Source organism: Carcharodon carcharias, chromosome 5, assembly GCF_017639515.1.
Source record: "Carcharodon carcharias isolate sCarCar2 chromosome 5, sCarCar2.pri, whole genome shotgun sequence".
NCBI classification, from domain to species: domain Eukaryota; kingdom Metazoa; phylum Chordata; class Chondrichthyes; order Lamniformes; family Lamnidae; genus Carcharodon; species Carcharodon carcharias.
The window spans coordinates 22980513-22994928 of NC_054471.1; positions in this window are offsets into that span (position 1 = coordinate 22980513).

A 14416-nucleotide genomic window follows, 5' to 3' on the forward strand; every position below is an offset into this window, starting at 1 on the left:
AGGAAACAGTGTGTACCAATGGGAAACAGTGTGTAGCCGATAGTAAACAGTGTGTAGCCAGTAGGAAACAGTGTGTAGCTGGTAGGAAACAGTGCGTAGCCAATGGGAAACAGTGTGTACCCGGTAGGAAACAGTGTGTAGCCGGCAGGGAACAGTGTGTAGCTGGTAGGAAACAGTGTGTCGCCAATGGGAAACAGTGCGTATCCGGGAGGAAACAGTGTAGCCGGTAGGAAAGAGTACATAGCCGGTAGGAAACAACGTGTGGCCGTTAGGAAACAGTGTGTAGCCAATGGGAAACATTGTGTAGCCAATGGGAAACAGTGTGTAGCCGGTAGGAAACAGTGTGTAGCCAATGGGAAACAGTGTGTAGCCAATTGGAAACAGGGTATAGTCGGTGCAAAAGACGACGTAGCCGGTGGGAAACAGTGTGTAGCCGGTAGGAATCTGCATGTAACCAGTAGGAAACCGTGTGTAGGGCGTAGGAAACTGTGTGTAGCCAATGGGAAACAGTGTGTAACCGGTAGGAAACAGGGTGTAGCCAATGGGAAACAGTGTGTAGCCAATGGAAAAAGCATGTAGCCAATGGAAAACAGCGTGTAGCCAATGGGAAACAGCCGGGAGGAAACAGTGTGTAGCCGGTAGGAAACAGTGTGTAGCCGGTAGGAAACAGTGTGTAGCCCGTAGGAAACAGCGTGTAGCCGGTAGGAAACAGCGTGTAGCCAGTATGCAACAGTGTGTAGCCAATGGGAAACTGTATAGAGCCGTTAGGAAACAGCATGTAGCCAATGGGAAACAGTGTGTAGCCGGTAGGAAACAGTGTGTAGCCGGTAGGAAACAGTGTGTAGCCAATGGGAAACAATGTGTAGCCAATTGGAAACAGGGTATAGCCGGTGCAAAAGACGATGTAGCCAGTAGGAATCTGCATGTAACCAGTAGGAAACCGTGTGTAGCGTGTAGGAAACAGTGTGTAGCCAATGGGATACAATGTAGACCAAGTGCAAAACAGCGTGTAGCCGGTAGGAAACAGTGTGTAGCCAGTAGCAAACAGTGTGTAGCCGGTAGGAAACAGTGCGTAGCCAATGGGAAACAGTGTGTAGCCGGTAGGAAACAGTGTGTAGCCAGTAGGAAACAGTGTGTAGCTCGTAGGAAACAGTGTTTAGCCAATGGGAAACAGCGTGTAGCCAATGGAAACAGTGTGTACCCGGTAGTAAACATCGTGATGCCAATGGAAAACAGCATGTAGCCGGTAGAAAACATTGTTAAGCCAATGGGAAACAGTGTGTATCCGGGAGGAAACAGTGTAGCCGGTAGGAAAAAACACATAGCCGGTGGGAAACAGTGTGTAGCCAATGGGAAACAGCCGGGAGGAAACAGTGTGTAGCCGGTAGGAAACAGTGTGTAGCCGGTAGGAAACAGTGTGTAGCCCGTAGGAAACAGCGTGTAGACGGTAGGAAACAGCGTGTAGCAAGTATGCAACAGTGTGTAGCCAATGGGAAACTGTATAGAGCCGTTAGGAAACAGCATGTAGCCAATGGGAAACAGTGTGTAGCCGGTAGGAAACAGTGTGTAGCCGGTAGGAAAAAGTGCGTAGCCAATGGGAAACAGTGTGTAGCCGGTAGGAAACAGTGTGTAGCCAGTAGGAAACAGTGTGTAGCTGGTAGGAAACAGTGCGTAGCCAATGGGAAACAGTGTGTACCCGGTAGGAAACAGTGTGTAGCCGGCAGGGAACAGTGTGTAGCTGGTAGGAAACAGTGTGTCGCCAATGGGAAACAGTGCGTATTCGGGAGGAAACAGTGTAGCCGGTAGGAAAGAGTACATAGCCGGTAGGAAACAACGTGTGGCCGTTAGGAAACAGTGTGTAGCCAATGGGAAACATTGTGTAGCCAATGGGAAACAGTGTGTAGCCGGTAGGAAACAGTGTGTAGCCGGTAGGAAACAGTGTGTAGCCAATGGGAAACAGTGTGTAGCCAATTGGAAACAGGGTATAGCCGATGCAAAAGACGATGTAGCCGGTGGGAAACAGTGTGTAGCCGGTAGGAATCTGTATGTAACCAGTAGGAAACCGTGTGTAGCGCGTAGGAAACTGTGTGTAGCCAATGGGAAACAGTGTGTAACTGGTAGGAAACAGGGTGCAGCCAATGGGAAACAGTGTGTAGCCAATGGAAAAAGCATGTAACCAATGGAAAACAGCGTGTAGCCAATGGGAAACAGCCGGGAGGAAACAGTGTGTAGCCGGAAGGAAACAGTGTGTAGCCGGTAGGAAACAGTGTGTAGCCCGTAGGAAACAGCGTGTAGCCAGTAGGAAACAGCGTGTAGCCAGTGTGAAACAGTGTGTAGCCAATGGGAAACTGTATAGAGCCTTTAGGAAACAGCATGTAGCCAATGGGAAACAGTGTGTAGCCGGTAGGAAACAGTGTGTAGCTGGTAGGAAACAGTGTGTAGCTGGTAGGAAACTGTGTGTAGCCAATGGGAAACAGCTTGTAGCCAATTGAAACAGTGTGTACCCGGTAGGAAACATAGTGAAGCCAATGGAAAACAGCATGTAGCAAGTTGAAAACATTGTTAAGCCAATGGGAAACAGTGCGTATCCGGGAGGAAACAGTGTAGCCGGTAGGAAAGAGCACATAGCCGGTAGGAAACAGCGTGTGGCCGTTAGGAAACAGTGTGTAGCCAATGGGAAACAGTGTGTAGCCAATGGGAAACAGTGTGTAGCCGGTAGGAAACAGTGTGTAGCCAATGGGAAACAGCATGTGGCCAATGGGAAACAAGGTATAGCCGGGAGGAAACAGTGTGTAGCCGGTAGGAAACAGTGTGTAGCCAATGGGAAACAATGTGTAGCCAATTGGAAACAGGGTATAGCCGGTGCAAAAGACGATGTAGCCAGTAGGAATCTGCATGTAACCAGTAGGAAACCGTGTGTAGCGCGTAGGAAACAGTGTGTAGCCAATGGGATACAATGTAGACCAAGTGCAAAACAGCGTGTAGCCGGTAGGAAACAGTGTGTAGCCAGTAGGAAACAGTGTGTAGCCGGTAGGAAACAGTGCGTAGCCAATGGGAAACAGTGTGTAGCTGGTAGGAAACAGTGTGTAGCCAATGGGAAACAGTGTGTAGCCAATGGAAAAAGCATGTAGCCAATGGAAAACAGCGTGTAGCCAATGGGAAACAGCCGGGAGGAAACAGTGTGTAGCAAGTAGGAAACAGTGTGTAGCCGGTAGGAAACAGTGTGTAGCCCATAGGATACAGCGTGTAGCCTGTAGGAAACAGCGTGTAGCCAGTATGAAACAGTGTGTAGCCAATGGGAAAATATATAGAGCCATTAGGAAACAGCATGTAGCCAATGGGAAACAGTGTGTAGCCGGTAGGAAACCGTGTGTAGCTGGTAGGAAACAGTGTGTAGCTGGTAGGAAACTGTGTGTAGCCAATGGGAAACAGCTTGTAGCCAATGGAAACAGTGTGTACCCGGTAGGAAACATAGTGAAGCCAATGGAAAACAGCATGTAGCAAGTTGAAAACATTGTTAAGCCAATGGGAAACAGTGCGTATCCGGGAGGAAACAGTGTAGCCGGTAGGAAAGAGAACATAGCCGGTAGGAAACAGCGTGTGGCCGTTAGGAAACAGTGTGTAGCCAATGGGAAACAGTGTGTAGCCAATGGGAAACAGCATGTGGCCGATGGGAAACAAGGTATAGCCGGGAAGAAACAGTGTGTAGCCGGTAGGAAACAGTGTGTAGCCGGTAAGAAACAGTGTGTAGCCAATGGGAAACAATGTGTAGCCAATTGGAAACAGGGTATAGCCGGTGCAAAAGACGATGTAGCCGGTGGGAAACAGTGTATAGCCGGTAGGAATCTGCATGTAACCAGTAGGAAACTGTGTGTAGCGCGTAGGAAACAGTGTGTAGCCAATGGGATACAATGTAGACCAGGTGCAAAACAGCGTGTAGCCGGTAGGAAACAGTGTGTAGCCAGTAGGAAAGAGTGTGTAGCCAATAGGAAACAGTATGTAGCCGGTAGGAAACAGTGTGTAGCCGGTAGGAAACAGTGTGTAGCCAATAGGAAACAGTATGTAGCCGGTAGGAAACAGTGTGTAGCCAGTAGGAAACAGTGTGTAGCCGGTAGGAAACAGTGCGTAGCCAATGGGAAACAGTGTGTAGCCAGTAGGAAACAGTGTGTAGCCAGTAGGAAACAGTGTGTAGCCAATGGGAAACATTGTGTAGCCAATGGGAAACAGTGTGTAGCCGGTAGGAAACAGTGTGTAGCCGGTAGGAAACAGTGTGTAGCCAATGGGAAACAGTGTGTAGCCAATTGGAAACAGGGTATATCCGATGCAAAAGACGATGTAGCCGGTGGGAAACAGTGTGTAGCCGGTAGGAATCTGCATGTAAGCAGTAGGAAACCGTGTGTAGCGCGTAGGAAACTGTGTGTAGCCAATGGGAAACAGTGTGTAACCGGTAGGAAACAGGGTGCAGCCAATGGGAAACAGTGTGTAGCCAATGGAAAAAGCATGTAGCCAATGGAAAACAGCGTGTAGCCAATGGGAAACAGCCGGGAGGAAACAGTGTGTAGCCGGAAGGAAACAGTGTGCAGCCGGTAGGAAACAGTGTGTAGCCCGTAGGAAACAGCGTGTAGCCGGTAGGAAACAGCGTGTAGCCAGTATGAAACAGTGTGTAGCCAATGGGAAACTGTATAGAGCCTTTAGGAAACAGCATGTAGCCAATGGGAAACAGTGTGTAGCCGGTAGGAAACAGTGTGTAGCAGGTAGGAAACAGTGTGTAGCTGGTAGGAAACTGTGTGTAGCCAATGGGAAACAGCTTGTAGCCAATTGAAACAGTGTGTACCCGGTAGGAAACATAGTGAAGCCAATGGAAAACAGCATGTAGCAAGTTGAAAACATTGTTAAGCCAATGGGAAACAGTGCGTATCCGGGAGGAAACAGTGTAGCCGGTAGGAAAGAGCACATAGCCGGTAGGAAACAGCGTGTGGCCGTTAGGAAACAGTGTGTAGCCAATGGGAAACAGGGTGTAGCCAATGGGAAACAGTGTGTAGCCGGTAGGAAACAGTGTGTAGCCAATGGGAAACAGCATGTGGCCAATGGGAAACAAGGTATAGCCGGGAGGAAACAGTGTGTTGCCGGTAGGAAACAGTGTGTAGCCGGTAGGAAACAGTGTGTAGCCAATGGGAAACAATGTGTAGCCAATTGGAAACAGGGTATAGCCGGTGCAAAAGACGATGTAGCCAGTAGGAATCTGCATGTAACCAGTAGGAAACCGTGTGTAGCGCGTAGGAAACAGTGTGTAGCCAATGGGAAACAGTGTGCAGCCGGTAGGAAACAGTGTGTAGCTGGTAGGAAACAGTGTGTAGCTCGTAGGAAACAGTGTTTAGCCAATGGGAAACAGCGTGTAGCCAATGGAAACAGTGTGTACCCGGTAGTAAACATCGTGATGCCAATGGAAAACAGCATGTAGCCGGTAGAAAACATTGTTAAGCCAATGGGAAACAGTGTGTATCCGGGAGGAAACAGTGTAGCCGGTAGGAAAAAACACATAGCCGGTGGGAAACAGTGTGTAGCCAATGGGAAACCCTGTGTAGCCAATTGGAAACAGGGTATAGCCGGTGCGAAAGACCATGTAGCCGGTGGGAAACAGTGTGTAGCCGGTAGGAAACAGCATGTAACCAGTAGGAAACCCATGTGTAGCCCGTAGGAAACAGTGTGTAGCCAATGGGATACAAAGTAGACCAGGTGCAAAGCAGCGTGTAGCCGCTAGATAACAGTGTGTAGCCAGTAGGAAACAGTGTGTAGCCGGTAGAAAACAGTGTGTAGCCTTTAGTAAAGAGTGTGTAGCTGGTAGGAAACAGTGTATAGCCGGGATGAAACAGTGTGTAGCTGGTAGGAAACAGTGTGTAGCCAATGGGAAACAGTGTGTAGCCAATTGGAAACAGGGTATAGCCGGTGCAAAAGACAATGTAGCCAGTGGGAAACAGTGTGTAGCCCGTAGGAATCTGCATGTAACCAGTAGGAAACCGTGTGTAGCGCGTAGGAAACAGTGTGTATCCAATGGGATACAATGTAGACCACGTGCAAAACAGCGTGTAGCCGGTAGGAAACATTGTGTAGCCAGTAGGAAACAGTGTGTAGCCAGTAGGAAACAGTGTGTACCAATGGGAAACAGTGTGTAGCCAGTAGTAAACAGTGTGTAGCCAGTAGGAAACAGTGTGTAGCTGGTAGGAAACAGTGCGTAGCCAATGGGAAACAGTGTGTACCCGGTAGGAAACAGTGTGTAGCCGGCAGGGAACAGTGTGTAGCTGGTAGGAAACAGTGTGTCGCCAATGGGAAACAGTGCGTATCCGGGAGGAAACAGTGTAGCCGGTAGGAAAAAGTACATAGCCGGTAGGAAACAACGTGTGGCCGTTAGGAAACAGTGTGTAGCCAATGGGAAACATTGTGTAGCCAATGGGAAACAGTGTGTAGCCGGTAGGAAACAGTGTGTAGCCGGTAGGAAACAGTGTGTAGCCGGTAGGAAACAGTGTGTAGCCAATGGGAAACAGTGTGTAGCCAATTGGAAACAGGGTATAGCCGGTGCAAAAGACGATGTAGCCGGTGGGAAACAGTGTGTAGCCGGTAGGAATCTGCATGTAACCAGTAGGAAACCGTGTGTAGCGCGTAGGAAACTGTGTGTAGCCAATGGGAAACAGTGTGTAACCGGTAGGAAAAAGGGTGTAGCCAATGGGAAACCGTGTGTAGCCAATGGAAAAAGCATGTAGCCAATGGAAAACAGCGTGTAGCCAATGGGAAACAGCCGGGAGGAAACAGTGTGTAGCCGGTAGGAAACAGTGTGTAGCCGGTAGGAAACAGTGTGTAGCCCGTAGGAAACAGCGTGTAGCCGGTAGGAAACAGCGTGTAGCCAGTATGCAACAGTGTGTAGCCAATGGGAAACTGTATAGAGCCGTTAGGAAACAGCATGTAGCCAATGGGAAACAGTGTGTAGCCGGTAGGAAACAGTGTGTAGCCAATGGGAAACAATGTGTAGCCAATGGGAAACCGTGTGTAGCCAATTGGAAACAGGGTATAGCCGGTGCGAAAGACCATGTAGCCGGTGGGAAACAGTGTGTAGCCGGTAGGAAACAGCATGTAACCAGTAGGAAACCCATGTGTAGCCCGTAGGAAACAGTGTGTAGCCAATGGGATACAAAGTAGACCAGGTGCAAAGCAGCGTGTAGCCGCTAGATAACAGTGTGTAGCCAGTAGGAAACAGTGTGTAGCCGGTAGAAAACAGTGTGTAGCCTTTAGTAAAGAGTGTGTAGCTGGTAGGAAACAGTGTATAGCCGGGATGAAACAGTGTGTAGCTGGTAGGAAACAGTGTGTAGCCAATGGGAAACAGTGTGTAGCCAATTGGAAACAGGGTATAGCCGGTGCAAAAGACAATGTAGCCAGTGGGAAACAGTGTGTAGCCCGTAGGAATCTGCATGTAACCAGTAGGAAACCGTGTGTAGCGCGTAGGAAACAGTGTGTATCCAATGGGATACAATGTAGACCACGTGCAAAACAGCGTGTAGCCGGTAGGAAACATTGTGTAGCCAGTAGGAAACAGTGTGTAGCCAGTAGGAAACAGTGTGTACCAATGGGAAACAGTGTGTAGCCAGTAGTAAACAGTGTGTAGCCAGTAGGAAACAGTGTGTAGCTGGTAGGAAACAGTGCGTAGCCAATGGGAAACAGTGTGTACCCGGTAGGAAACAGTGTGTAGCCGGCAGGGAACAGTGTGTAGCTGGTAGGAAACAGTGTGTCGCCAATGGGAAACAGTGCGTATCCGGGAGGAAACAGTGTAGCCGGTAGGAAAAAGTACATAGCCGGTAGGAAACAACGTGTGGCCGTTAGGAAACAGTGTGTAGCCAATGGGAAACATTGTGTAGCCAATGGGAAACAGTGTGTAGCCGGTAGGAAACAGTGTGTAGCCGGTAGGAAACAGTGTGTAGCCGGTAGGAAACAGTGTGTAGCCAATGGGAAACAGTGTGTAGCCAATTGGAAACAGGGTATAGCCGGTGCAAAAGACGATGTAGCCGGTGGGAAACAGTGTGTAGCCGGTAGGAATCTGCATGTAACCAGTAGGAAACCGTGTGTAGCGCGTAGGAAACTGTGTGTAGCCAATGGGAAACAGTGTGTAACCGGTAGGAAAAAGGGTGTAGCCAATGGGAAACCGTGTGTAGCCAATGGAAAAAGCATGTAGCCAATGGAAAACAGCGTGTAGCCAATGGGAAACAGCCGGGAGGAAACAGTGTGTAGCCGGTAGGAAACAGTGTGTAGCCGGTAGGAAACAGTGTGTAGCCCGTAGGAAACAGCGTGTAGCCGGTAGGAAACAGCGTGTAGCCAGTATGCAACAGTGTGTAGCCAATGGGAAACTGTGTATAGCCGGTAGGAAACAGTGTGTAGCCAATGGGAAACAGTGTGTAGCCGGTAGGAAACAGTGTGTAGCCAATGGGAAACAATGTGTAGCCAATTGGAAACAGGGTATAGCCGGTGCAAAAGACGATGTAGCCAGTAGGAATCTGCATGTAACCAGTAGGAAACCGTGTGTAGCGCGTAGGAAACAGTGTGTAGCCAATGGGATACAATGTAGACCAAGTGCAAAACAGCGTGTAGCCGGTAGGAAACAGTGTGTAGCCAGTAGGAAACAGTGTGTAGCCGGTAGGAAACAGTGCGTAGCCAATGGGAAACAGTGTGTACCCGGTAGGAAACAGTGTGTAGCCGGCAGGGAACAGTGTGTAGCTGGTAGGAAACAGTGTGTCGCCAATGGGAAACAGTGCGTATTCGGGAGGAAACAGTGTAGCCGGTAGGAAAGAGTACATAGCCGGTAGGAAACAACGTGTGGCCGTTAGGAAACAGTGTGTAGCCAATGGGAAACATTGTGTAGCCAATGGGAAACAGTGTGTAGCCGGTAGGAAACAGTGTGTAGCCGGTAGGAAACAGTGTGTAGCCGTTAGGAAACAGTGTGTAGCCAATGGGAAACAGTGTGTAGCCAATTGGAAACAGGGTATAGCGATGCAAAAGACGATGTAGCCGGTGGGAAACAGTGTGTAGCCGGTAGGAATCTGCATGTAACCAGTAGGAAACCGTGTGTAGCGCGTAGGAAACTGTGTGTAGCCAATGGGAAACAGTGTGTAACCGGTAGGAAACAGGGTGCAGCCAATGGGAAACAGTGTGTAGCCAATGGAAAAAGCATGTAGCCAATGGAAAACAGCGTGTAGCCAATGGGAAACAGCCGGGAGGAAACAGTGTGTAGCCGGAAGGAAACAGTGTGTAGCCGGTAGGAAACAGTGTGTAGCCCGTAGGAAACAGCGTGTAGCCGGTAGGAAACAGCGTGTAGCCAGTATGAAACAGTGTGTAGCCAATGGGAAACTGTATAGAGCCTTTAGGAAACAGCATGTAGCCCATGGGAAACAGTGTGTAGCCGGTAGGAAACAGTGTGTAGCTGGTAGGAAACAGTGTGTAGCTGGTAGGAAACTGTGTGTAGCCAATGGGAAACAGCTTGTAGCCAATTGAAACAGTGTGTACCCGGTAGGAAACATAGTGAAGCCAATGGAAAACAGCATGTAGCAAGTTGAAAACATTGTTAAGCCAATGGGAAACAGTGCGTATCCGGGAGGAAACAGTGTAGCCGGTAGGAAAGAGCACATAGCCGGTAGGAAACAGCGTGTGGCCGTTAGGAAACAGTGTGTAGCCAATGGGAAACAGTGTGTAGCCAATGGGAAACAGTGTGTAGCCGGTAGGAAACAGTGTGTAGCCAATGGGAAACAGCATGTGGCCAATGGGAAACAAGGTATAGCCGGGAGGAAACAGTGTGTAGCCAATGGGAAACAATGTGTAGCCAATTGGAAACAGGGTATAGCCGGTGCAAAAGACGATGTAGCCAGTAGGAATCTGCATGTAACCAGTAGGAAACCGTGTGTAGCGCGTAGGAAACAGTGTGTAGCCAATGGGATACAATGTAGACCAATTGCAAAACAGCGTGTAGCCGGTAGGAAACAGTGTGTAGCCAGTAGGAAACAGTGTGTAGCCGGTAGGAAACAGTGCGTAGCCAATGGGAAACAGTGTGTAGCTGGTAGGAAACAGTGTGTAGCCAATGGGAAACAGTGTGTAGCCAATGGAAAAAGCATGTAGCCAATGGAAAACAGCGTGTAGCCAATGGGAAACAGCCGGGAGGAAACAGTGTGTAGCCAGTAGGAAACAGTGTGTAGCCGGTAGGAAACAGTGTGTAGCCCATAGGAAACAGCGTATAGCCCGTAGGAAACAGCGTGTAGCCAGTATGAAACAGTGTGTAGCCAATGGGAAAATATATAAAGCCATTAGGAAACAGCATGTAGCCAATGGGAAACAGTGTGTAGCCGGTAGGAAACAGTGTGTAGCTGGTAGGAAACAGTGTGTAGCTGGTAGGAAACTGTGTGTAGCCAATGGGAAACAGCTTGTAGCCAATGGAAACAGTGTGTACCCGGTAGGAAACATAGTGAAGCCAATGGAAAACAGCATGTAGCAAGTTGAAAACATTGTTAAGCCAATGGGAAACAGTGCGTATCCGGGAGGAAACAGTGTAGCCGGTAGGAAAGAGAACATAGCCGGTAGGAAACAGCGTGTGGCCGTTAGGAAACAGTGTGTAGCCAATGGGAAACAGTGTGTAGCCAATGGGAAACAGCATGTGGCCGATGGGAAACAAGGTATAGCCGGGAGGAAACAGTGTGTAGCCGGTAGGAAACAGTGTGTGGCCGGTAGGAAACAGTGTGTAGCCAATGGGAAACAGTGTGTAGCCAATTGGAAACAGGGTATAGCCGGTGCAAAAGACGATGTAGCCGGTGGGAAACAGTGTGTAGCCGGTAGGAATCTGCATGTAACCAGTAGGAAACTGTGTGTTGCGCGTAGGAAACAGTGTGTAGCCAATGGGATACAATGTAGACCAGGTGCAAGACAGCGTGTAGCCGGTAGGAAACAGTGTGTAGCCAGTAGGAAACAGTGTGTAGCCGATAGGAAACAGTATGTAGCCGGTAGGAAACAGTGTGTAGCCGGTAGGAAACAGTGTGTAGCCAATGGGAAACCGTGTGTAGCCAATTGGAAACAGGGTATAGCCGGTGCGAAAGACCATGTAGCCGGTGGGAAACAGTGTGTAGCCGGTAGGAAACTGCATGTAACCAGTAGGAAACACGTGTGTAGCCCGTAGGAAACACTGTGTAGCCAATGGGATACAATGTAGACCAGGTGCAAAACAGCGTGTAGCCGCTAGGAAACAGTGTGTAGTCAGTAGGAAACAGCGTGTAGCAAGTATGCAACAGTGTGTAGCCAATGGGAAACTGTATAGAGCCGTTAGGAAACAGCATGTAGCCAATGGGAAACAGTGTGTAGCCGGTAGGAAACAGTGTGTAGCCGGTAGGAAACAGTGCGTAGCCAATGGGAAACAGTGTGTAGCCGGTAGGAAACAGTGTGTAGCCAGTAGGAAACAGTGTGTAGCTGGTAGGAAACAGTGCGTAGCCAATGGGAAACAGTGTGTACCCGGTAGGAAACAGTGTGTAGCCGGCAGGGAACAGTGTGTAGCTGATAGGAAACAGTGTGTCGCCAATGGGAAACAGTGCGTATTCGGGAGGAAACAGTGTAGCCGGTAGGAAAGAGTACATAGCCGGTAGGAAACAACGTGTGGCCGTTAGGAAACAGTGTGTAGCCAATGGGAAACATTGTGTAGCCAATGGGAAACAGTGTGTAGCCGGTAGGAAACAGTGTGTAGCCGGTAGGAAACAGTGTGTAGCCAATGGGAAACAGTGTGTCGCCAATTGGAAACAGGGTATAGCCGATGCAAAAGACGATGTAGCCGGTGGGAAACAGTGTGTAGCCGGTAGGAATCTGTATGTAACCAGTAGGAAACCGTGTGTAGCGCGTAGGAAACTGTGTGTAGCCAATGGGAAACAGTGTGTAACTGGTAGGAAACAGGGTGCAGCCAATGGGAAACAGTGTGTAGCCAATGGAAAAAGCATGTAACCAATGGAAAACAGCGTGTAGCCAATGGGAAACAGCCGGGAGGAAACAGTGTGTAGCCGGAAGGAAACAGTGTGTAGCCGGTAGGAAACAGTGTGTAGCCCGTAGGAAACAGCGTGTAGCCAGTAGGAAACAGCGTGTAGCCAGTATGAAACAGTGTGTAGCCAATGGGAAACTGTATAGAGCCTTTAGGAAACAGCATGTAGCCAATGGGAAACAGTGTGTAGCCGGTAGGAAACAGTGTGTAGCTGGTAGGAAACAGTGTGTAGCTGGTAGGAAACTGTGTGTAGCCAATGGGAAACAGCTTGTAGCCAATTGAAACAGTGTGTACCCGGTAGGAAACATAGTGAAGCCAATGGAAAACAGCATGTAGCAAGTTGAAAACATTGTTAAGCCAATGGGAAACAGTGCGTATCCGGGAGGAAACAGTGTAGCCGGTAGGAAAGAGCACATAGCCGGTAGGAAACAGCGTGTGGCCGTTAGGAAACAGTGTGTAGCCAATGGGAAACAGTGTGTAGCCAATGGGAAACAGTGTGTAGCCGGTAGGAAACAGTGTGTAGCCAATGGGAAACAGCATGTGGCCAATGGGAAACAAGGTATAGCCGGGAGGAAACAGTGTGTAGCCGGTAGGAAACAGTGTGTAGCCAATGGGAAACAATGTGTAGCCAATTGGAAACAGGGTATAGCCGGTGCAAAAGACGATGTAGCCAGTAGGAATCTGCATGTAACCAGTAGGAAACCGTGTGTAGCGCGTAGGAAACAGTGTGTAGCCAATGGGATACAATGTAGACCAAGTGCAAAACAGCGTGTAGCCGGTAGGAAACAGTGTGTAGCCAGTAGGAAACAGTGTGTAGCCGGTAGGAAACAGTGCGTAGCCAATGGGAAACAGTGTGTAGCTGGTAGGAAACAGTGCGTAGCCAATGGGAAACAGTGTGTAGCCAATGGAAAAAGCATGTAGCCAATGGAAAACAGCGTGTAGCCAATGGGAAACAGCCGGGAGGAAACAGTGTGTAGCCAGTAGGAAACAGTGTGTAGCCGGTAGGAAACAGTGTGTAGCCCATAGGAAACAGCGTGTAGCCTGTAGGAAACAGCGTGTAGCCAGTATGAAACAGTGTGTAGCCAATGGGAAAATATATAGAGCCATTAGGAAACAGCATGTAGCCAATGGGAAACAGTGTGTAGCCGGTAGGAAACCGTGTGTAGCTGGTAGGAAACAGTGTGTAGCTGGTAGGAAACTGTGTGTAGCCAATGGGAAACAGCTTGTAGCCAATGGAAACAGTGTGTACCCGGTAGGAAACATTGTGAAGCCAATGGAAAACAGCATGTAGCAAGTTGAAAACATTGTTAAGCCAATGGGAAACAGTGCGTATCCGGGAGGAAACAGTGTAGCCGGTAGGAAAGAGAACATAGCCGGTAGGAAACAGCGTGTGGCCGTTAGGAAACAGTGTGTAGCCAATGGGAAACAGTGTGTAGCCAATGGGAAACAGCATGTGGCCGATGGGAAACAAGGTATAGCCGGGAAGAAACAGTGTGTAGCCGGTAGGAAACAGTGTGTAGCCGGTAAGAAACAGTGTGTAGCCAATGGGAAACAATGTGTAGCCAATTGGAAACAGGGTATAGCCGGTGCAAAAGACGATGTAGCCGGTGGGAAACAGTGTGTAGCCGGTAGGAATCTGCATGTAACCAGTAGGAAACTGTGTGTAGCGCGTAGGAAACAGTGTGTAGCCAATGGGATACAATGTAGACCAGGTGCAAAACAGCGTGTAGCCGGTAGGAAACAGTGTGTAGCCAGTAGGAAAGAGTGTGTAGCCAATAGGAAACAGTATGTAGCCGGTAGGAAACAGTGTGTAGCCGGTAGGAAACAGTGTGTAGCCAATAGGAAACAGTATGTAGCCGGTAGGAAACAGTGTGTAGCCAGTAGGAAACAGTGTGTAGCCGGTAGGAAACAGTGCGTAGCCAATGGGAAACAGTGTGTAGCCAGTAGGAAACAGTGTGTAGCCAGTAGGAAACAGTGTGTAGCCAATGGGAAACATTGTGTAGCCAATGGGAAACAGTGTGTAGCCGGTAGGAAACATTGTGTAGCCGGTAGGAAACAGTGTGTAGCCAATGGGAAACAGTGTGTAGCCAATTGGAAACAGGGTATAGCCGATGCAAAAGACGATGTAGCCGGTGGGAAACAGTGTGTAGCCGGTAGGAATCTGCATGTAACCAGTAGGAAACCGTGTGTAGCGCGTAGGAAACTGTGTGTAGCCAATGGGAAACAGTGTGTAACCGGTAGGAAACAGGGTGCAGCCAATGGGAAACAGTGTGTAGCCAATGGAAAAAGCATGTAGCCAATGGAAAACAGCGTGTAGCCAATGGGAAACAGCCGGGAGGAAACAGTGTGTAGCCGGAAGGAAACAGTGTGCAGCCG